The sequence below is a fragment of the Stylophora pistillata genome, chromosome 6, assembly GCF_964205215.1.
Source record: "Stylophora pistillata chromosome 6, jaStyPist1.2, whole genome shotgun sequence".
NCBI lineage: Eukaryota > Metazoa > Cnidaria > Anthozoa > Scleractinia > Pocilloporidae > Stylophora > Stylophora pistillata.
Window position 1 is genome coordinate 21,118,062 of NC_142524.1, and position 24,586 is coordinate 21,142,647.

Below are 24,586 nucleotides of genomic sequence, written 5' to 3' on the forward strand. Positions count from 1 at the left end.
TGATGGATTAATTTCCGTCCATTTTGATGGCAGAACTTCTTTAGATGCTTGTTGGCTGTTTTCACTGCCTGGTACAGCTTATCTTTTCTGCATACAAGCTCCGACAGCGTAACTGTAGTATCGCAAGTGCCCTCGATCTGTCTCACGAGATCCACAATCGATTCCGCAACAGCCTTTGGTTCCCTGGTTTTAAGATCATTAGTCCCAAAGTGTAAAATCACTTCATTGGGCGAAGATTCCAGATTTGGCTTGAGATAGTGATTCATGGCCATTGTCGTAGCACCCGAGAAAGGCTTAACTATAACCTTGTGGCCAACTGCTTTTCCCAGATCTTTTCCAGGTATTCTTGAGATCATCGAATCTCCTATGAGCAGGGTTGTGCGCTCTTTTGGTTGTTTTTCGGGTTCGAATTCTTTTCCTGTCAGGGTGTTATTAGGACCTCCTTTACCTTTCGATTTCTTTCTTTTGTTCTTTGATTTGACAATGAAGCCTTGTTCTTTGTTGGCGCAAGGTGTTGACTCATCCATATTTTGGACAATGGTATGTTCGTTAGAGGTGTTACCCATTAAACGGCACTGTGTAGCTGCTTCTCTGGATACGATTTGCAATGCAAAACTTAAAGAATCGCGTTCTTTAAGAATGCAAAACTTAAAGAATCGCGAATCCCGTGTCTATCCTGCCAACGCTCTTTAAAGTGTTTGAACGCTTAGTGCTCCGCCAGCTCGTTGAATACATAAACGAGGAAGCTCTTCTTGGTCCTACCATCTCGGGGTTCCGCAAGGGACATTGCACTACTAGTTTTCTATTAGGAATTCGAGATGCCCTGATACGAGCGTCTAGCAGAGGGGAGGTGACATTAATGGTCTGTGCAGATTACTGCAAAGCATTCTACACCGTCCAATTCAAGTCTGTCTTCAATAAGATGCATAACCTTGCTTCCTCTAAGGATTTCTTACTATGGATGGTTGATTATCTTACGGATCGAAGACAGTTGGTGCAAATAGATGATAGAAAATCGGACATGGCTACAGTTGAATTTGGAGTCCCGCAGAGCTCCATTCTTGGTCCAGTAATTTTTAATCTCTACGTTGCTGATCTTCAGAAGGAATTACAGTGCGTTTGTTATCAATATGCTGACGATACGACTTTCTATGTCCACTCGAAGCCCGGAGACTTAGACTCCTCAGCAGCCCAAATAAATAAAACCATCACAGTTCTCAAGAACTATTCCACTAGCTGTAATCTGGCTTTGAATCCTGCTAAGACAACCTTCATGCTCATCTCCACACTTGAGATGTCACGCTATAATAGTTTAGAGGAACGGGATCTTCCTATCGTAACGGAGGCTTGGTAGATTACTGATGGTTGCAACCAGCAGTAATCTACCAAGCCTCCGTTACACGCAAAGACAACAACACGACAGAAACGTACATCGGACTCACAGAGAATGACTTCAAAACAAGATACAGAAACCACACCGCATCATTACGCCACGCTAAACACAGAAACTCTACCGAACTCAGCAAGCACATCTGGACCCTCAAAGACAACAACATCGATCACTTTATTTCCTGGCGCATTCTCTCATCGCACTCACCGTATAACAGCTCAACTAAAAGATGTAACCTCTGCCTCTGAGAAAAATTCCTAATCATCTGCCGGCCCGAACTATCAACACTAAACAAACGTAATGAACTCGTGTCTTCATGCCGCCACAGAAGCAAAGCCCTCCTACGCAACAACTATGGTTTATTAGCTCGACGTTTCGACCGGGTCGGTCTTCGTCAGGAGCATACTAATTACATGAGCAATATTCAAATTTAAAATTCCTATCAACAGTAAACATGTCATAATAATAGTAAACATGACGTAATAATATAAAAATAGAATAGATAACAGCGAAACGTGTCATGGTGTCTAAAATAGATAAATTAAAGTAGTTATAATTCATGTAGTGAGCTTATTGATATATATATATATATATATATATATATATATATATATATATAGTGTACTCTAGTTTGAGCACTCTGGCATGGCTTAGACGATACCACAAAGGTTGGATCGTTTGGGGTGACCATATTGGTTCTCCTCCATCCTAGCATTAGCACTGCACTGATGAGGCCCACATAGGTCGAAACAGTGTGCGCCCTACTTACCTGACGCGGGATTTCATCTTTGCAAGGTAAAGTGTTGGTCCGAAACCTCATCGTGGGCAAAGGATTTGTAAGTATTCTCTCATTTTTCAAATTTATTCGACTGTGCTAAGTACCTGCCGGGAGTGGAACGCCAGTCTTTTTTGTCTTGTTGTTTTCGGTCACCCATCTCGTTTTTGGTTTTTTTTGGTGGGGCCGAACTTTGTTGGGAACCCATCCAGGTTTCAGCTTTGCTGAACTTGGTGGGTTTTTTGCCTTTTTTGCCTTTTTTGGCAATTGTTGTAGTCCTTTTTCTCTCCTTTCTTTCCTTTTTGTTTTTTTTCTCTCTTCCTATTCCTTTTCAAAATGTTAATATGTGCTAGAACTTGTGTTGTCCATGCTACGGCGGCAGTTACGGTCCACCCTAGACCAGCTGTTCTTAAAATGTTGGAAAAGGAAATCGACCTTAATAGACTATCTGCGGTTCAGTTCGTTCCGGGAGGCCTTATTCGCCTCACTTTCAAAGATCCTGACGATATGGCGAGTCTTGTTGAGTCCAGTTTTATAAATCTCGATGGTGTGGAATGTAGTGTCACCAATTCCGATCGTCCACACACGCTCGTCTATATCCATCACTACCCCGCTGAAGGGGATGACGCGATCCTGTGCGAGGACTTCAAGACCTTTGGCAAAGTTTTCCTCTGCAAACGTCAGGCTTTCATGGGGCGTCCACATCTTCTTACTGGATCACGAATTCTGACCATGTCCATGGAGAAACCTATCCCCGCACAAATCACCATTGACGGTTACCCTGTGCGCATTTGGTATCGTGGTATCAAGCCATTCTGCTCTATCTGCAAAACCATGGGTCATAAAGCTGCTAACTGTCCCTTCAATGGAAAATGCAGGGAATGTGGGGAAGCTGGTCATCTCGCCCGTAACTGCCCTTCCCGCCGTACCGGAAATGTCTGGGGCTCTACGCCCTATGTTGTTCCCCCGGCCGCTGATTTCCCGCCCATTTCTTCTGGAGATGTGGCAAATCTGCCGGGTAACGTTCCTTGTCCACCCAACGAATCTGTTGATCTTCCGTCTGAAGAAATGGTTATCTCTGCTCCTGGCGAAGCCAGTAATAATGAAATCAGTAATCTAAATAACGTTCCTAAACAATCTGAGGCCTCAGAAATAAATAGTGTTCCTAATAATAGTATCGCTGGTCAAAACACCAGTTTAGTTAATAATAGTGAGTCCGGTCAAAGTACCGGTCCTTTAGTTAATGATAGTGTTATGTCTGGTCAAAGTACCAGTCCTATAGTTATTGATAATGTTAGGTCTGGTCAAAGTACCAGTACTTTAGTTAATTCCAGTGAATTATTTATTGATAATGTTAAGTCTGGTCAAAGTACCAGTTCTTTAGTTAAGTCTGGTCAAAGTACCGGTGAAATAGTTAAGTCTGGTCAAAGTACCAGTAAATTAGTTAAGTTTGGTCAAAGTACCAGTAAAATAGTTAAGTCTGGTCAAAGTACCACTAATACTAGTGTTGGCCAAAGTGTCACTAATGTCGATGATGATATCACCGAATTCTCCTCTCAGGACTCTACCCCTGTTCAGGGCTCAGAGTCTCCTGATATTTCTGAATTCTCCTCTCCTCTCACGAGGAGCATGTCATCGGACGGTTTTGAAGTTGTCTCCAGGAAACGCTCTAAGAAACGTGTCATGGTTCCTTCTCATACTCAGTTGGCGAGTACGGTCTCTAAGCGTACGAGGGCTGTCCCCAATCTTCCCAGTAGGAAGGGGAAACCCCAGCCCCAGCCCTGGCTTTCATGAGGGTCATCCATCTCTTCCTCATGGCTTTGTCTCTCCTTACTTTGAATGTCAATGGCATCAGGGACCGGTCGAAGCGTGATGGTCTCGTGCAATGGTTGCGCTCTCTCCCGGTGAAGGTGGATGTTATCTGCCTTCAGGAGACTCATTGTGTTTCCTTAACTGAATGTTCATCGTGGTTTTCCTCGTCTGGTTTCTTGTCTGTGCTAGCCCCGGGTTCTATTCACTCTTGTGGGTGTGTTGTTCTCTATCGTCCCTCTATCTCCCTTCTAAAGTCTTGGTCTGCTGATGGTCGTTTCTTACAATGTGAATTCTCGTTTCATGATAAAATTTTCCGAGTTGTCTGTGTCTATGCTCCTAATTGCAACCCTGCACGAGACCTGTTTTTCGATGGCCTTCATTCAAGGATCGACCCTTCCATCCCTACGGTCCTTGCTGGAGATTTCAATGCTGTATTTGATAGGGCTCGAGATAGGCGTGGCCCAGACCCCGCCTCCTTGTCTGGAGATAGTTCTCCCACACTAAACCATCTTTTTGAGGCGTCCTGCGTCATTGACATCTGGCGTTATCTCCACCCCACTACTCCTGGGTTCACCTGGACCAGGTGGTATGGCAGTTTAGCGTCGCGTATTGACCTTTTTGGGGTCCCATTTGCGTGGGTCCCATCAGTGTCGTCTTGTTCCGTGTATGTGTGTCCGTTCTCGGACCATCGCGGTTTGTGTTTATCTCTGTCTGTTCCCGATGCCGTTCCACCTGGCCCAGGCTACTGGTAGCTGAATACTTCCATCCTCGACGATCCGGACTATCGGCAACTAGTCCGTGATGAATGGTCTGCTTGGCGCCTTGCCATCCCCCGCTTTCCTTCTCTAGCTAAGTGGTGGGATCGTGGGAAAAGTAAAATCAAGGGGCTTACTATCCGCTTTTGTGCAAATAAAGCCCGCACAACATCTTCATCCAGAGATGCCCTGGTACGTCTTGTCCAGCATCTTCAGGCCAAAGTTGATTCTGGAATTACTTCCTGCATTGACCCTTGGCGGTCTGCTTGTTCTGAGCTTGCCCGGCTTGATTCCCATGCTGCGAGGGGGGCTCAGGTGCGTGCGAGAGTCCGATGGGTTGAGGAGGGTGAGTCTTCCTCGCAGTATTTTCTTCGTCTCGAGAAAAAACGTTCCGCTGACCGTCATATCTCTGCGCTGAGAGAGCCTGATGGCTCTATCGTCTCGTCTTCTGCCGATCTCTGTGCGTCTCTTGGTTCCTTCTATTCTAGTCTTTATACAGCCTCACCTACTGACCCTCATGTTCAATCTTCTCTTCTTGAAAATTTGTCTTCTGTTCTCTCTCAAGATCAGGCCAACAGTTGTGAGGGCCCTCTTACATCATCAGAGGTCCTCGTCGCTCTCAAGGGCATGGCTCGTAACAAGACACCTGGTTTAGACGGCCTGCCTATGGAATTCTATCTCCGTTTCTGGGACGTGGTTGGCTCTGATCTTGTTTCTGTTCTTAATGAATGCTCTTCCTCTGGTTTTCTCTCCCTCTCTCAGCGCAGAGGTATCATCACTCTGTCTTTCAAGAAGGGGGACCGCCTTGACCCCAAAAATTGGCGGCCCATATCTCTTCTAAACGTGGATTATAAACTTGCTTCTCGTGCCATAGCTGGGCGTCTCCTCCGGGTAATACACCTCGTTGTCAGCCGAGATCAAACATGCGGAGTCCCTGGCCGTTTTATCGGAGAAAATGTTGCTCTGCTTAGAGACGTTGTCAGCTATACTGAGTCTTCTGGCACCCCTGTCGCCATCCTGTCCCTCGATCAAGAGAAGGCTTTTGACCGTGTGGATTGGGGCTTCATGCGGTCCACTCTTGTCACCATGGGCTTTGGCCCTTCCTTTGTCGCGTGGGTCGACTTGTTCTATACTCATGTTCAAAGCGCGGTCAATGTGAATGGGTTCCTGACTCCTTTCTTTAGCCTTTCTCGTGGTGTCCGGCAGGGGTGCCCTCTTTCTCCCCTCCTATATGTTCTTGTGTCTGAGGTTCTTGCGTGTAGTATCCGTGCAGACCCCCGTATCAAGGGTCTGTCTCTCCCTGGGTGTCCCGTACTGTCTCCCATCTCGCAGTACGCGGACGATACATCTTTAATCCTTACCACTGATTCTGGCATTCTGGCTGCCCTTGAGACTTACAAGCTTTTTGAACTAGCTTCTGGATCTAAGATCAACCTTTCTAAGTCCAAGGGTCTCTGGTTGGGTGGTTGGCGGGGTCGTACGGACCCCCGGTTCCTTTTGACTGGTCTCCTGCTAAGCTCAAGGTGCTGGGGGTGTTTGTCGGCCCCGGTAACCTTGATGAAGACAACTGGCGTCCTCGCATTAATGCGGTGGACCGTGTTCTCAAGTCTTGGCGTTCTCGTGTTCTCTCTTTTCATGGCAAGGCCCTAGTCATTAACGCTCTCGCCCTCTCCCGGGTTTGGTATGTGGCCTCTCTTATCCACATGCCGGCCTGGGTGGAGGCGAAGCTTTCCCGTCTTGTTTTCTCGTTTTTCTGGTCTGGCAAGGTTGAGCTTGTCTCCCGTTCGGCCGTGGTTCAATCTCCCCTTTTTGGTGGTTTTTCTGTGGTTAATATTCAGTCCAAGGTGAGGGCCCTCCTTGGTCAATGGGTGAGGAGATTCGTCTCCTCCCCATCCAGTTGGGTCGCTCTCATGTCCTTTTGGTTTAACTCTTTGTTTGGTGTCTCTCCTCTTGTTGTGTTTTCTCGTCCTTTTAGTTTCGACTTCAGGGTCTTGCCGCCCTTCTATCAAGCTCTGGTTTTGGCTTGGCGTAAGCTCGACGGGGCCTTCGCCACGTCAAAAAACTCTTTAGTCTACGGCTCTTCATGCCCTCTTGTTTGTTCTCCCGTTCTTACTATGTCTACCAAGTCTTGCTACCTATATCTTCTCTCTGAGAACATGGTCCAGCCTTATTGTGTCCTTAAGTTTCTATTCATCTATCCCAACCTTGACTGGCCTGCCACGTGGCGTGCCCTATCCTTCTTTTATCTTGACCGTCGTGTCATCGACCTAAATTGGAAGATTGCGCACGGCGTCCTGTACACCGCCCGGCGTCTCTCCTCTTTTGGTTTATCTGTTCCTCTCTCGTGTTTTTGTGGACCCACGGTCGAGTCACTCAAGCATTTGTTCTTCTACTGTCCACTTGCTCAGAGTGTTCTCGCCTGGGTCCAGTCCTTGCTGTTTTCCTTCTCTCCTATGTGTCCTGCCATCTCTTTACGTCATGTCCTCTTTGGTTTCAACTCTAGTGAACTGGTTTCTGTCCCGCGTGTCTTTGTCTATCTGCTCAATGTTTCTAAGTTTTGTATTTGGCGGAGTAGGAACGATTTCCGTTTCCGTAACGTTCGTCCTGGCGCTGTGGCGGTGATTGCTTCTATCAAGGCCCGCCTGAAGTTTTATTTACCAATTTCCTTCAGGCGGTGCAAGTCTGACAGGCGTCGTCGCGTCTTCCATCGTCAGTGGGGCGCCCGTGGCATCATAGCTTCAGTGGTAAACGACTCCCTTGTCTTTTCCATTTAGTCCTGCTCCCCGTAGTTATTTAGTTTCCTTTTTTGCTCGAATGAGTGTGTCTCGGTTAGGCTCGTGCTGGGTCTCCTTTATTGGTGTACTGCACAGTAGCCCCGTTCTTCTTTTGCTTGAGTGACGTGTGATCTTTTGCTTGAGTGAGCGTGTCTTTGTGCTGCTTGTGCTGGGTCTCCTTCATTGGTGTACTGCACAGTAGCCTAATTGTTAGTATCTGTTTCGTAACCCATGGGCTGGGTCTCCTTCGTTGGTGCACTGCACTGGGCTAGTATCGTTCGTTCTGTCTACTTTGTAAGTGTGTCTGTCCGCTGCTTGTGCTGGGTCTCCTTTGTTGGTGCACTGCACAGTAGCCTTTCGTGAGTATTTGTTTTGTTGTCCATGTGCTGGTCTCCTTTGTTGGTGTACTGCACTGGTCTGTTTGTCCTTGTTCGTTTTAGTTCTGTGTACCCAATTTCTGTTTCTGTGAGGTGGGGTTCGATTCCCCAGCGAGTTTGGCGTCTGGTGACCCTCGTTTCTGGTGGACCCTAACCCTAAGGCATTGCACGCAAGCCATGGGTGGGATTAGTCCTGTTGGTCGGCGGGCATTGCACACGCCCTTCATCGGGGGCCCGGCCGTCCACCTTAAACATAAAAAAACTGCACTGATGAGGCCCAGAAGGCCGAAACAGTACTGTCTGCAGTTAGATATAGCTCTTTGGCATACAAAGCTTTGCTTTCATGTCCAAATTGAGCACTCTAACTAGGATGAGTCATTGCTCTGCAATTGCGCATGCTCGCTAGTGTACTCTAGTTTGAGCACTCTGGCATGGCTTAGACGATACCACAAAGGTTGGATCGTTTGGGGTGACCATATTGGTTCTCCTCCATCCTAGCATTAGCACTGCACTGATGAGGCCCAGAAGGCCGAAACAGTACTGTCTGCAGTTAGTTATATATATATATATATATATTCTGTATGCGAGGGAAACCCTGACCCTGTACACCCCAAGTAATCATACTTAAATAGAATAAATGTTTGAAAAGAAAATTTGCCCTGAGCGGGATTTGAACCCACGTCTCCCTGTTACTAGTCAGGTGTAATGACCACTACACTATCCTTAGTTGGGTTTCATTTGGGGTTATAAGCTCCCCCTACCCGGTCACCTTGAAAAGTTCAATTTTCCGGGAGACCACGTCTCCGATCACGTAAATCACATCTTTGATTGCCGTGTTGCCAGCATGGTTGTCCTAATAGTGCAGTGGTCATTACACATGACTAGTAACAGGGGGACGTGGGTTCAAATCCTGTTTAGGGCAAATTTTCTTTTCAAACATTTATTCTATATATATATATATATAGAATAAATAAAAGGCCTCGAGCCAACAGTGACGCCGCGCCAGAAGGATCCAAAAGGATTCACAGGTCAAACCTCGATAAATGGTAGGAGAAGTAGTAAACATTTTAGACTTTTTATTGAGTATATGTCTTCCTTCGCTCGAAGTTGTCCGTCCTCGTGTGCCACACTACTTCTATATATATATATATACTTAGATTAGATTAGTATTGTTACAGAAGAAGAGCTTCTTAATTGTTGGAATGTGTAATAAATCAATAAGAAAAAAATTAAAAAAAAAACATCATTTTAATTCATCGAGATTCTACGGAAATCTCTTTGTCTTTCAGAACCACTTTTACATCAAAGAAGGATAACCTGGAGGTAGTTTCCATAAGCGCATGTACGCCGGTGTGTACAGCTGAAATCTGGAAAAAAAATTCTTTTCCCTTTTCGCATTTTTTGACAGTTACTATAAAATAGGACCGATTTTTAAATTTCGAATTATTAGTACTAGGGTGTGTGTTTGTTTTTCGTCTACCTTTTAATTAATCCATAAACGACAAGAAACGTTATTTGGCTTCCTAGAATTGTCAAATCTCTAGTTATTTTAGGAAGCCAACACCCTTTTTGTTTTAATTCTTGATTATTCTAAATATACAATGTTGCCCGGAGGTTAAACAAATGGCTCGCAGAGGTGAAAAATTTAAGTGAGACACATTTTATACACCTGTTCTTCGAAGGATTCCGTGAGATTTATAATAAACTTATTGTGATAGAGGCCAGTCCTTTTCTCTGTCTATAGCAATCAAACTGATTCTACTTTTGAATGAGGAGAAATGTAAGAGCAAATCCCTGCAAAAATCAAACATTGCATGGCAAAGTTAAAAAACTAAAACTCCCTGTTCTTTCGCATACAAGTAGCCTTTAGAAAGTAGACAAATGCTGTGCAGTTTTCACCTTAAAAAAAGTATTTGCTTCCGAAAAAACCAAAACGTTTTGTTTTCAGTCCTAGGATCGATTTGGCGACACCGAATAGGTTTAAAGTAGGTCATGATTCACTCGACTCGCGTATCAAGAAACTGTGTTAGAGAAAGCCATCACAGTTCCAAGTTGTTGTACAACTTGTCATTGTCTAAACACCGCGATTTCATAAAGATTGGATTAATTCCACTATTTAAGAGAAGTCAAAAGCTTATGGCTCTCCCGTGTTAGGCGAAAAACGATAGTTTTTAGCATGTGCCTTTGCTCAGAATTTCGTAAGATTACAAATGATAATACTAGAGCTGATGATCTTTCAGAATATGTAAAGTTTAGTTTGGGGAAATGAATTTGGAATTTTTTACAAGTTTTTGAAAATCGCGAAGAAAGACAAGAAAATCACGCCATCCTGTTTTGTACATGTGACCATCCAGACATGGACATAATTAACACGACTCCGAAGCATATAGCAATTGAAAGTAAATATAATAACCTTAAATCAAATATTATATTCTTAGCTGTTCATATGAGTCCAGAGTTTCAGTCTGTTTTGCCGTTTTCTCCACCCAGCCGCCATTTGAGCCTTAGACATTCCTTAATATAAGTGTACTATATATTACGACTCAATATTCTCGCCTACATTTCCTTATATTTCGAACAAACGACCAGACACGCCGCTTGTGTGGGCTCCCTTTGCTTTGGAGTAGCAGATTTCTCTTTAGATCGCTAATAAACTATTTTACCAAGAATTTATCTTTCTTGCTACTTACTTTTGAAAAATGAAACACCTCAAATTTATGTAATTAAATTAACCTCATTAGTGCGTGTTTTATTTCCCACGTGAACTAAAGAAAAGTTCTAAAAGTAAGGAAGACAATATTATGCGTATTCCTGCTCTTGGACAAATGGTAGAGGTCTTTACTCTTTCGGGAGTATAGTCGCCTGTCCATGTTCGCAAATTTATCATATTATAATGTCGCGCTATGCAAATTACGTAGGGTAGTTCTGTCAATTAAAAACCATCATGACCTCTTTCCTGTTTTGAAGTGATTTGATTGAAAACTTCGGAACAGCAATCGTCAAAGACAAAAGAAAAGAGGCGTATGGCTAAAAGACCCAATCTTGGCCACTGTTAATACCTTATCCACCAATTACTGTCACGAACTCTTGCTCAGCCTGATATGCAAATTTTGTGGTGCTTTGCGAGCAAGACGTAATTTGCATATAGTCTCAAAACGGTCCACGGTAAACTGCATGGGAACACATGCTTGAACTAGTTGATTTTATTGTCAGCCCTTTTATGGTTTCCTTGAGAATTTTCAGAAAAATTTGTATTACCAGTATAAAGAGTATAAATGTGAAAAGTGAGCTACGAAGAATTCGTTGAAAACTAAGCCGGTTTTGTTCGTGGCTGCAGCGGCGGGCTTCTCTGTTCATGATAAACCTCACGAGTGAAATTAACCAAACGGTACAATGAAGCACTTTGAAAATTCTAAAATATCATATCCAAGTTGGGGTCGGTATATTTGCATTGTTCTTTACGCTTTTTGAGTTGCCGTGATTTCTGAAACAAAAACGATTTTGTTTTTGTTAATGGTCACGCATACACAACATAGCGTGATTTTAGGTATAAGGTCGACGATTTTCAACAAATTCTTAAAAATCCCACATTCATTTCCCCAAAGTAAACTTTACATATTTTGAAAGATCGTTAACTCGGGTATTGTCATTATTAATCTTACGAAATTCTAATCAAAGGCACATGCTTAAAATTATCGTTATTTTTCCCCTACCGTTTTACGTAGCACAGCAGAGCCATAACTTCTTTACTTCTCTTGAATACTCAGATAAATCTATTGTTTATGACATCATGGTGTTTAGACCATGGTAAGTTATACAACAAATTGGAACTATGACGGCTTTTTCTAGCGAGGCAGTTTTGACAAGCGAGTCAAGTGAATCATTATTAATTTCTAGCCTGTTTGCACGCGTTTGGGATCGCCAAATTGTGCCTAAGTTGAAAATGGCTTCCACCGTTTTTCTCAGGAATTAACAGATATTTCAAGGAAAAACTGCATGGCTTTTATATACTTAGTAAAGGCTATCTATATGCAAAAGACGAGTGAATTTGATTTTTTTCAGCTTTGCCGAAGATTTGCGATTTTGTTTGATTCTCGCACGGATCTGCTCGTAAGTGCCAAACCTACAATGACTACATTAAAACTTTAATGCTAATAAAATACTCTACATTAATATTTGTAAACAACTGGAAAAATTGTAAAAGACATCAACGGAGTCAATATGACCATTTTGCTTGTTGCACAGAACATGTCATTGCCTTCAATAGTCAGGGCCGAGTCTCATTACTGACTCCTTGAACAGCTTCAATTGTCATCCAGTCCCCAAAAACGTTCATGCGCACAATGAAACACCTGAAGAAACTCTAAGATTAAAGTTTGCTACGAATCGTCATATACGGGAAAAGATCTTTAACTTAGCAGAATGCTATTAAGACAACGGTTATTGATATCTTAAGTATCTACGAGAGTGTTATTAACGCCATCGTATCTTTGGAAGGTTATCAGAGATTCAGATCCAAATCAGTGTCGGCTGTGAAGTATATCATTTGGAGCCGGTAGTGAGCTGCTTGAACTCAAAAAGGGTATGTATTTCATCAATTTGGTTTATACAGTATAAAATTAGTTTGGGTCTTCAATTAATATGAGCAATAAAGAAAGAAAAGTACCCAAAGTACTGATTTTTGGATAAACTTTACCAATAAGTGACAGCGGTTAATGTTTGAATCATCAGAACGCCCCTAAGATTTGAAAACTTTGATTTGAAAATTTGAATTCAAAATATGGTTGCGACGTGTGTATTCGAGCATTAGCTCCTCTTCAAATATCTTCGATGGGCACACCCCGGATAAGGAACAACCAAAAAGCATGCTTTGACATTTTCTTGTTGAACGTTCAGGAATTGATCAGTTACTCGCGAACGACCAGCGCTGAGAGAGAGATCCTATTTCATTCCTTCTTTTACAGGGATGTATGAATAGAAGAAATGAATTAAACTTAAGCAACGCCTAGTGCTTCCTTACTTAAGGAATATTTTGATAGACTAAGAGCGCTTTCTTAAAATTGCGCCGAGATGCTTTAGAAAAGACATGGTATTTGTAAAAGAATCCATGTCATAAAAATTTTAATCAACAGAATCAAAAGTTTCATCATCATTGAAACTGAAAAGAAAACTCGACTCGGAGAAGAAGTAATTTTAGAATAACTTAAAATGGCTGAATTGAAACATCAATGTTGTTAGATATATTTTTTCTTTATCTACACTCAAAAGCAGTTGTCATGAATATTCAGCTAGGGTAAGGGAGAAGACTTGCAAGTGATAGTTGCTAGAGCGATGTCTTATCCTCTTCACTGTAACGAAAGCCCTGGGCACTTTCCTTCTGCGGTAGACTGAATAAAGCAGCTGTTATCATCATCTGGTTGAGCCGCATCAAAGCGATCAAAGAGATGAAAACAAAAGTGGTATTCCTATTCTGGTATTCCCATTCTGTTTCTTGTTGTGGTGGAAGGAACCGTAAGTGTTACTGCACTCATCAGCTAGATCCCGAGAGGCGTTGCGGGTTATAAAAGAAAGCATGTGCTCGGTCGAAGTGGGAATCGTTTATATTATAAGGACACGAACGTAAGTTTTTTTTTGATTTTGTTTCTTGTTTGTCCAGTCCTTTTGCGTATTTATAGTTGTAATTTCCTTTGTTTCATTTAGTTTTCGAAACCGTACAACGTTCGTTCAAGATTATAATGTCCATTTTATAATTACAAGTACGCGTGTTCAATTTTGTGTTATCGAACCGTTTTTATGCGTGCACAATAAGATTTACGAAAATTAAAGTCAAGGTTTTCCCCACCTATCAAAGCAACAGAAAATGAAGCACATAGAAAGAACTGACCATGACTTCTTCATTTCTCAGTAATAACAGGACTTAATTTATTCCGCATAGATGGTTCTAAAGACCTCTTTGCGAATTGTTTTTTGTCCATTGTAAACAGTCACGGAAAGCTGAAGAAAAGTAGCGAAAAGCGCTTCTAATCAACTGCTCGACGGTTTGATTTGTCAACAGATCCTACGAGACGAAGACATAAAACAAAGTGGCCAGCAACATAGGAGCTACAAAAAGGATGTCGAGGTATCCTTTGAAGATTTCGAAAAAAAGGGTATGTAACTTCTAAGCAAGAGTAAATGAACATTGGAACAAATAAACGTTAAACGAGTTTCTTTCAATTGATTTCCATCCAGTTATTTAGCATAAAAGAAACTTTTCTAAAACCAATTTTGGGAGAACCATCTCTATGTTCTTCTTGTTTCGTAAGTATTTCAAAATTTCTGGCTCCTAATCTAAAAAAAATTATATTTAGTGCGGCATAACATGGGAAGGTCACTTCATTACCATTTTTTACAAAGAAGCGCAAAACCAACGCTCTATCTAGCACATACATACTGATCAATTTCGTGTGCTCTGAAGGCAGTAATCACCTGCATGCGCACTTAAAGTCAGATCAGGAAAAGAACAGTTACCTAGAAATGCACATGACAAATATACTTTGCAAATATACCACGATTTCTGCGCTGAAAGGTAATGACCGAGTCACTTTATCCAAGGTCTCAGTTTGGCAAAGTGCGTAATTTAAATTCAGGTGAAAGCAAACCAAACGTGTGTACAAAGAATGTGTATTTAATCAGCATTTGACATTAAAATTTCTCTATGATTTTCTTTATTCCCAGCGTCCTGTTTTTTTTTTTCGGGAAAATGTTTCCCGCTCTTTGTTTTTCTATTTTATACCATAAAAGCTGTAGATGAAAAAAATCATCTTTAGCCTCCGTTTTTATTCTTAAAAATGTTCTCGTCCGTCTGTTACCTTGGTTTCCACTGGCCCAGCGTATATTTCTAATTAGAGATCTAATTTTTTTTCTCATAAAAACCGTAGTTAGGTTTTTAAAGTGTTTTGGCATCGAAGCAGGATAATTTATTATTTTTGTTTCCCGAATGATAAAGAGAGATGAAAAATGAAGGGTAAGCACGTCTGTTCTACAAATGAGTCTGCAATTTTATCATAAATTTGCTACTATATCGGCTAATACTTTGAAATCACCCTACAGTATCTGAATCTAAAATTTTGTCTCAGTTGAGAGAAAAATGAACCCAATAGGAGAGGAAAACATAAAACGGTTGCATTAAAGCCTCAAAGTTGATTAAGTAGAGTCATATTTACAAACGGCTGGACGAAGTGTTGGTCACCCTAATTGTGCATTATCATCATTTTACTTGGAAAAGCAAAGAAGATGACATGCAAACAATATTTGGAGCCGTGTGTTTTTATTTTTGGCAGCCCAAGCCCCTGCAAAAGCTCAACTAAAAACTTAAAATGAAACAGGTGTTACAGTTTATGTTATTAGTTAGTATTGATGCAATCCATTATCTAACCTTTCCTGTTAATTCATGGTTCTAAAACGTCTTGGAAATGCCTTAAAAGTTGCACTACAAAACAGCAATGAAGAATTGTTAGGATCCTTAACGTTGACACTGACGAATCTAAACCTATTTCGGGTAAATATCTTAAGCAAAGTAAGGTGGTAATTAAAAAACGAGTAATAACTTTCAAATAACTTTGAAAGCTTATCAAAGATTCGGACGCCAAATTTTGTTAGAACCGAATACTTTATGATTACGTTGCATTCTAAAAATTCGTTCGATGTGGAGTGATTTTGTTGGCTTTTGAACAATCTATGGTATTCCTTTATTTCAAAATCTAAATGACTTTAAAAAAATGAATGAAAAAGAAAAAACAGATATGAAAATAATGAAAGATAAAATAAGTAAAAAAGTCGAAATAGAAAAATCCTTGATCACTGAAGAAAGTGACGTCGATCCATGGGACTTGACCATGCACGGCAGAGGGGAGGGGGTAGAATATTCAGAGCAGTGTTATCATATGGCAAGGTCTGATGCAACGCTCTAAACGAAAAACATAGTCATTCTTGTCGGGAAACCTAAAACACAAGTGTTATCATGTTCTGTGCTTTGTTCACGTGTCGACTTCTAGGTTAGAAAGCAGTGAACACAATTGGATAAGAAAAAGGAAAAACAAACCCGGATCAGAGACCTGGAGCGTTTATCTAAGAGCCTTTTAAATGATTTGGTTCAACCTGAACTGAATTATGATCAATGAAATTGTTTTAGTTATGTTATGTATTTGTCGCCGTCACCTTTTTCCGACGAGTAGCCAGACAGGCGCCTAATTAGGAGAGAAAAAATTGACAGATGACTTACCAGTATTTGCTTAAAGTTAATTACTTAGAACTCATTATTCTCTCCCTATTCCAAGGGGAATTGATGTGAATTTGAAACGTTGCTTAACAAACAGAGAAACAGATGCTCGATGACATTTCCTCTATATTAGCCCAAGCACTTTTCAGCGGCATCAAACTGACCTAGCCAGGCACCATCATCTGAATGAAACTCTGCAAAGCGATGAAATCAAGAGTGATGTTCGGTATTCTGTTCGTGCTCTCTGTGTTCCTTATCCAAGGATCTAAGGGGATAGGATTATCCCATTGTCATGGGGTAAGTACCGTGGACACGTACAGCCACAATGCAGGCTGGTAAATTCAGCTCAGTTAGATCCAGGAAACCCTTCGCCGCGTTCTCCTCGAAGCAGTGGAGTCAGTCAAATTGGGTCAAGCATTAACCAAACGCACTCAAAAATCGTTTAAACTTTGACAATGGAATGTATTTCTGAGTCAGTAGCACGTTGTGCATTTTTCTTCCTTTGTAGTGTGCGGAAAAACTGAGAGAAAGGCGCGAAAGACAGGTCTGCCTAACAGCGCGACGGCTGGATTGTGAACAGATGCTGCGAGATGGAGAGACCAAGAACCAAATGACTAGCGACTTGGGGTTACAAATAAAAGGAGACGTTGATTAAAAACATAGTGCATAACAATGTAACTGTGAAATGAACTACAGCTCGATTGTTTTTGTAACTTGAACCTCATTGTCGTTTTACCCAAATTAAACGAGCCCTTAACGATTCTTATTGTGGTTTATTTTACCTTAGACCTTGTTATCGTACTAGGACAGCAAAAAAGTAGTTTATGTGTTGGTCTTGAATTGCAGATAAACTTTAAATATTCTGTTCTGTTCTGTAATAATCGCCGCTTTTTTATAACCACAGGTCTGTAATTCCATCGATTCGAAATAACCCTTCGAATTCGCAAGTTTATACGCTGAGAAAGAATCAAAAATATGATTAGAGAACGCGAAACAGTTTTCAATCCTTAAAGCGTGTGGTTCTTAGGATGAATTTGACCACCTTAGCGACTCACGACTTTAGAATGTGCGGGTACGATTTGTTCACCGTTGTAGAAAAGCCCACCTGAAATAAAACATTTGAGATTGAAGATAGCCATGTCACATAATAATGTCTGATAATTGCTTAGCTTAGCTCATCACAGAATTTTTTGTGTCCCAGTAGACAAAGCTTCGGAGCGGTTGTGGACTCAAAATTTTATTCTTTGTCTCTTGCTCGAGAAAACACAATTAACATTTCTCATTTTAGGTATTCTTTCGCTTGTTATCTTCCCTTTATAGTTGCATAATTACAACCCAGCTGTTTACCGGTAAAAAAAACCCAGCAGTTTATTAAGTCATAAGTGGATGGCACGATTAGTGAAATAGTCGCACTACTGAGAGCCAATCAGATTGGTTGGATTACTAGTGATTTCAAAATGGATTTACTAAAACTGATTACAGTCGAACCTGTATAAGAGGGCACTGTATTAAGGGGTCACTATGTATCAAGCGGTCGGTTGTCAAAGTACCGAAGTTGCTTTCCTTGATCAAAGTAGTTTTCACCTCTATTAAGTGGTCACTCTTTTCTCTGTCCCAAAGGCCTGTTTGCAGTGGCGGATCCATGGGGAGGATCCGGGTAGACCGGACCCCTCATAACAGATCTGACGTTTACAACTTTGAAATTGAAATTCTTACATCGACAGGATCGTATATCACTTTTTAACTGGCTGATCTTTTTAATGAAGCCAAGTAAACGATAAGCGGCCAAGGAATTATAACGTGCAACCGCGACTGGTGGGAGGGGGTGTGGGGGGGTGTGGAGGAGAAGTAATTTTGCCTCAAAAGAGTCCAACAGTCCTTTCTGAACCAAAGTTTGGACCCCCCCAATCAAAAATTACTGGATCCGCCCCTGGTAAGTTTTCCACCTGGATCAAACGGTCACTTCCAGCAGAACCACTCAAATAAAACCAGGAAGAATCTGTCAAATAACTCTTAATCCAAGTTTCTCTCCCAAAATCAAAGTAAGTATTATTTTTTCTGCATATTTAAGTTGTCAATTATGGCAGTTGTGTATCGTTTGTTATAAAAACCCCCAATCTGTGGAACCGGTAGTTAGCGGTTGACCTATATTAAGTGGTCATCACCCCACTCCCTCGCGGCGAACATAACGATTATCTTTGTGATACCGAAAGTTTTTTAAAAGAGCTATCAATTTATTTCGGCAAACAACTGGTTTGTAGTTATGCAATTGTATCTGCATCAAGAAGACGGAAGATAACATGCAAAGGACAACCAAAGCGAGAAATGTTAATCGTGTTCTCTCGAGTAAGAAACAAAGAAAAGACCATGATTCTATGTAAAGAGTCGAATCAATCACCTTCGGATTCCGCGCCCCGCTGCTCTACTACCGGGATACAGAAAAACTCTGTGGTGAGCAATTACCAAGTTCACTTGGCTTGCATACTATGAGAATATGGAATGCCGTTTGCTTAGTGTGAGTTAAATAGATTGAGAGAGATGGTAAAATTGGAGCGCGGTAATGGAACGGAGAGAAGTGCTTTTCTTCTCGTGAGAAGATTTTGCCGAAGATACCACCTCCATTAATTTGATGGAAAATTAAAATGATTAGACATGAAGGAAAAACATTTGGTGAATTTCTAAGGGAGAGCCCTAAAGCCATGTCTACCCAAATATCTTGTTCGTTTGGTTTATCATTTCAACAGAAAAGAGAATTTTCACCAAGATTTTCTGAGAGAGAAATCATTTTTCCTTTATGTTCATTGAGTGACTTATACATATCTCACCTTCAACAGTCAAAGGTGGCTCAAACGAATACCATACCTTCATCATTAGAAGGATTGTTCGGTCAAGAGCCGGAGATGATATTACCTTATGTCATATGACTGGCCCAGCGCTAACATCCTCTCCACGGGAATAAAAGGCTAAAGTGAACGAAAAACACATAATTTTTTAAGTGCAGATTTTCTGAAGTAAAGAAAATTTGGTAAAAACCACAATGAAAGAGATGCTTCCTTGCCATTTCAGTATATGTTGGGTAACATGTGCTCTACAATGTATCATTCTAACCAGGACACTCAACTACATTGAAGGAAAAAGAGTTTATATAATAGTCTATAAAAGCCACTCCACAGTTGAATTGATTACAACAACTTTTACAACAAAGACAGAATTTCTTTTGAGAACTATTTACTGAAATTTATACATCCGTGTTTTAAATATACAAAATAGGATATGGCGTATCTGACAGCGATTTTTCTGAGAATCTTTTTTACAAATGTATATGCAGACATTACCATACAGATGATAATCCAAAAGGACTAAAAAAAATCATGTTACATTATACCATGTCACTTAAGTAAATCTTTGGAAATTTCCATGGACATTTCTGGATCGATTAGAACGTTAATGAACATTTACATTTTACCATGTCCATAGAAGATCTATGAAAATTTCCATGTACATGTCAAGATCGATTAGAGCTGAACATGTTACATTTTACCATGTTAGTCGAAGGTCTATGGAAATTTCCATGCACATGTCTAGATCGATTACAGATAAATATCTTACATTATACCATGTTAATGGAAGGTCTATGGAAATTTCCATGCACATGTGTAGATCGATTAGAGCTGAACATCTCACATTGTACCATCTTAATGGAAGGTCTATGGAAATTTCCATGCACATGTGTAGATCGATTAGAGCTGAACATCTTACATTACACCATGTTAATGGAAGGTCTATGGAAATTTCCACTATGTCAGGATCAATTATAACCGTACATCTTAAATTTTGCTGTGTTAATGGAAGGTCTATGGAAATTTCCATGCACATGTGTAGATTGATTAGAGCTGAACATCTTACATTATACCATGTTAATGGAAGGTCTACGGAAATCTCCACCATGTCAGGATCAATTATAACCGTACATCTTAAATTTTGCTGTGTTAATGGAAGGTCTATGGAAATTTCCATGCACATGTCTAGATTGATGAGAGCTGAACATCCTTACACTATACCATCTTAATGGAAGGTCTATGAAAATTTCCATGCACATATCTCGATCGATTACAGCTGAATATCTTACATTATACCATGTTAATGGGAGGTCTATGGAAATTTCCATGCACATGTCAAGATCGATTAGAGCTGAACATGTTACATTTTACCATGTCAGTGGAAGGTCTATGGAAATTTCCATGCACACGTCTAGATCGATTACAGCTGAATATCTTACATTATACCATGTTAATGGAAGGTCTATGGAAATTTCCATGCACATGTGTAGATCGATTAGAGCTGAACATCTTACATTACACCATGTTAATGGAAGGTCTATGGAAATTTCCACCATGTCAGGATCAATTATAACCGTACATCTTAAATTTTGCTGTGTTAATGGAAGGTCTATGGAAATTTCCATGCACATGTGTAGATTGATTAGAGCTGAACATCTTACATTATACCATGTTAATGGAAGGTCTATGGAAATTTCCACCATGTCAGGATCAATTATAACTGTACATCTTAAATTTTGCTGTGTTAATGGAAGGTCTATGGAAATTCCCATGCACATGTCTAGATTGATGAGAGCTGAACATCCTTACATTATACCATCTTAATGGAAGGTCTATGAAAATTTCCATGCACATGTCTCGATCAATTACAGCTGAATATCTTACATTATACCATGTTACTGGGAGGTCTATGGAAATTTCCATGCACATGTCAAGATCGATTAGAGCTGAACATGTTACATTTTACCATGTCAGTGGAAGGTCTATGGAAATTTCCATGCACACGTCTAGATCGATTACAGCTGAATATCTTACATTATACCATGTTAATGGAAGGTCTATGGAAATTTCCATGCACATGTGTAGATCGATTAGAGCTGAACATCTCACATTGTACCATGTTAATGGAAGGTCTATGTAAATTTCCATGCACATGTGTAGATCTATTTATAGCTGAATATCTTACATTTACCATGTTAATGGAAGGTCTATGGAAATTTCCATGCACATGCCTAGATCGATTAGAGCTGAACATCTTACATTTTACCATGTTAGTAGAAGGTCTATGAAAATTTTCATGCACGTGTGTGAGTGGATTGCAACTGAATATCTAAGATACGTCATTTTATCATACAGAAGATCTATGGAAATTTCCATGCACATTGTTTGGATCGATCATGACTGAAAAATTCTTTCATTTGAGCCATGTTGCTGGAATATCCATGGAAATTTCCATGCACATTGTGTGAATTGATCATAGCTGAACATCTTAAATCTTGCCATGTCAATGGGAGATCTATGGAAATTTCCATGCACAAGTGTGAATTGATTATAACTGAAAATCTTATATTTTACCATTCTACTGGAAGATCTATGGAAATTTCCATTCACAAGTGTGAGTCGATTATAACTGAAAATCTTATATTTTGACAATCTACTTTCCAAATTCTGACCTGAGCCGTTGATGCTCAAGCTTCTCTGTATCTGGAATAACATAATCTGGGGGGACATCAACATTTATTTCTGCATCAGCCTGACATAAATAAAGAAAAGCAAGCTTAAAAAACTGTAGCAAAAACGCTTATTCCAGAAATTTAATATTTGAAGGACATGAACCAGACAGTAGAGAATGAAATGACCTCAACAATAAATAAACTTCTAATTTAAGTAACTTACAGCTGTATACCATCAAGCTGTAACAGAGATCAGTTTGTGATTTTTCTAATAGTACTTGTCATTGTTACTAATATTATTGTTATTTACAATTATTATTATCATTATTGGTCTTGTATAATGCTAAGAATTAAAACGTAAGATCATCACACTCCTTCTGAGCAAAACAGATATCTTCAGTGCATGAACAGAGTATAATTGTGAATGGAAAGTATTGTTGAGATTTTTTGTTTCTATTTAGTCTCCATTGTACAGCAGATATTTCCACTTACTTTCACTACAGTTAACCACTGTTCTCAGTGGATGAGGGTTTACCGGTTTCCAGTTTTCCTTTTTGCCACTCCCCCAGTGAAATGGGCAACATCCCCTCCTTCACAGCAAAAACATGCTCAACCTCGGCAGCCTTTGGAGTTGGGGTGTAACAACTCTCAAAGGAGGTCACAAGCTCTATCAATTAACAAGAGAAAACATTTTAAGATATTGTATCCATCCATATTGTCAGGAGAGGATAAACATCAATCAATTGAAGGCTTAAAATATAACTACACGACTGTCTCAATAATTATACAAATCTACTCTGCTCCTCTTGAATTTTATATATATTTTTTAATACAAATCCGTAATTAGTTAACTATAGATTTTCTCTTAGTTAACTAACTAATATGTATACCTCTGTAAATAGCTCCTAGTCTTTTTTCTTTTTTAGTGTCCCCAAATTAGTAAGGGATTTTTTCCTAGCTTAGGATGGCTCTTCATGTAATGACAATTTCAATAAAGTTTTACTACTACTACCACTATTAGTACTGCTGCTGCTGCTACTACTGCTGCTACTGAGGCTGCTACTACTACTACTACTACCACTACTACTACTACTACTACTACTACTACTACCACTACTTCTACTACTACTACTACTACTGCTACTGCTACTGCTACTGCTACTGCTACTGCTACTGCTACTGCTACTGCTACTACTACTGCTACTACTACTACTACTACTCATTTTCTAAGGTAGAAGTTTTACTGATTGCATTCCTCCTAACAGTACCTATAGAGGTTCTTGTGTCCTTCTTTACCAAAAATTCAGAAAGCCTGTAAGACACAATTTAATATGACTAACAATTAACAACAACATTTAGTATTTTGAAGCTGGCAATTAAGCATCCCAGCAGTGAAACTTTGACTGAAATCGGCAGCATTAATAAGATGGTTCTGCAATGTAACTATTCTCAAAGAGAGTTTTCCTCTCAACTGAATTCAATGAAAATGAAACTCTGATTCTTACTTGTTAAACATCTGGTCAGCAGCTTCATGAGTGTGTCCAAATTTAGTTTTACCTATAAAGACAAAAGTTAGATTTGAAGGAATTTTTTGTTCATGAATCACGTTATAAAAGGAATGGTTACAAATTCGTTTTATTTAATTTAGTCTGATTTATGATTTAGACTATATACGAGAAGAAGCTTATTGGTGCAACTAAAGGACAACATAAGATGTACTGTACCTTTCATTTAGTTTGGCGTGCATCCATAGCCCATCAAGTACGATTTACCTTGTTTGCAGCGAGTTATTGCCCAGAAGATTCCCACGTATCATGCACATCTCTGCGAGATCCACGGCTTCTAAGCATTTCTCAGCACATCCAGATTTTGTTGCCTTAAATATACAGAAACCCACAGAATTGATGAATATTTCGTAACTTTGAGTCGATATTAGCCTAAATCTCAGACGGTCTGAATCCAGTTTCTCAAATATCCGTCAAAATCACGAGGGCGCCTTGTATCGTCAGAGAACCAGGCTAAATAATCGCCTTCGTGCCTTCATCTTGAAGTAAAAGACTGAAACTCGTAAACAACAAAACAGCGAACGGCGGAAACAAATCACCCAAGCAGCCCCTTTTCCTCTCTCTACAAAAAAACGACCAAAACGTTTACTCTTCCTCACTTCTTCTGCTCTATATGGCATAGCCAGCAACAAAATAATATCGATTGATTGTTTTTTTTTTTTTTTAAGTCGTTACGCTGTTGGCTGTTTTGGTGTTTACGTCCACTCTGTAATGGCTATTTCGAACCCAGTCTCTCCAATAAACGACACTAATAGTTTATACGTTGCGCTACAGTCGAATTTAATTCAAGGTCGCACAAGCAATTAAATTCGACGATAGCGCGACGTCTAAAACGAATTAAATTCGTCTGGTGAATTAAATTCGTCCTTGACGTTTTATCCGTTTTGGTAAGACGGATAAATTATCGATAACGCGTCTTCAGTTTTAACGTCGCACCGAGAGTCGCGTATAATGAAATGCATGCATTTTCTTGATGTATTTCAATTTATTTCAAAATGACACCTCTGACCAGAGGCACTGCATTTGGGAAGAGAAATAAATTCAATCCAATTGATTTCGACGCATAAAACCACGCCACGATTTACGTCGACGGAACGACGAATTCGTCTGAATTAAATTCGACCGTAGCGCGACGTATAAACTAGGCCTAAGGAATTCGTTACGATATGTCACTGCGGGAGTTCGTGATACTTCCTATCTAATTACCACAATTATCGCTTTGGATTTTTTAGAGCCTTTCCTTCTTTCAAAGAAGCAGCATGACACTTCTCGCGATCGCAACCTCCAGGTTTTTTCACTTTTCGAACTTTTCCTACGACAGATACGTCTCTCTTTGTTTACTAGGTTAGAAATATCAACTTATCCT

The 24,586-nt window shown here is 40.2% G+C and overlaps 2 long non-coding RNA genes across 3 annotated transcripts; one reads left to right on the top strand and one right to left on the bottom strand.

Moving 5' to 3' along the window:
* The first annotated feature begins 13,066 nt into the window (after positions 1-13,066).
* On the top strand, positions 13,067-16,904 carry LOC111346327 (uncharacterized). The gene is made up of 3 exons (XR_016002310.1): positions 13,067-13,502; positions 13,939-16,440; positions 16,652-16,904. It is a non-coding gene; the product is annotated as an uncharacterized LOC111346327 (long non-coding RNA).
* A 2,450-nt stretch (positions 16,905-19,354) lies between these two features.
* Positions 19,355-23,932, bottom strand: LOC148728738 (uncharacterized). 2 transcript variants are annotated; one of them, XR_016002305.1, is made up of 5 exons: positions 23,428-23,932; positions 23,161-23,212; positions 22,924-22,967; positions 22,148-22,322; positions 19,355-21,735 (listed from the first exon to the last, which is right to left on the bottom strand). It is a non-coding gene; the product is annotated as an uncharacterized LOC148728738 (long non-coding RNA). The 2 variants fall into 2 exon arrangements; XR_016002304.1 differs by having other exon boundaries at positions 23,380-23,927.
* Positions 23,933-24,586: the final 654 nt, after the last annotated feature.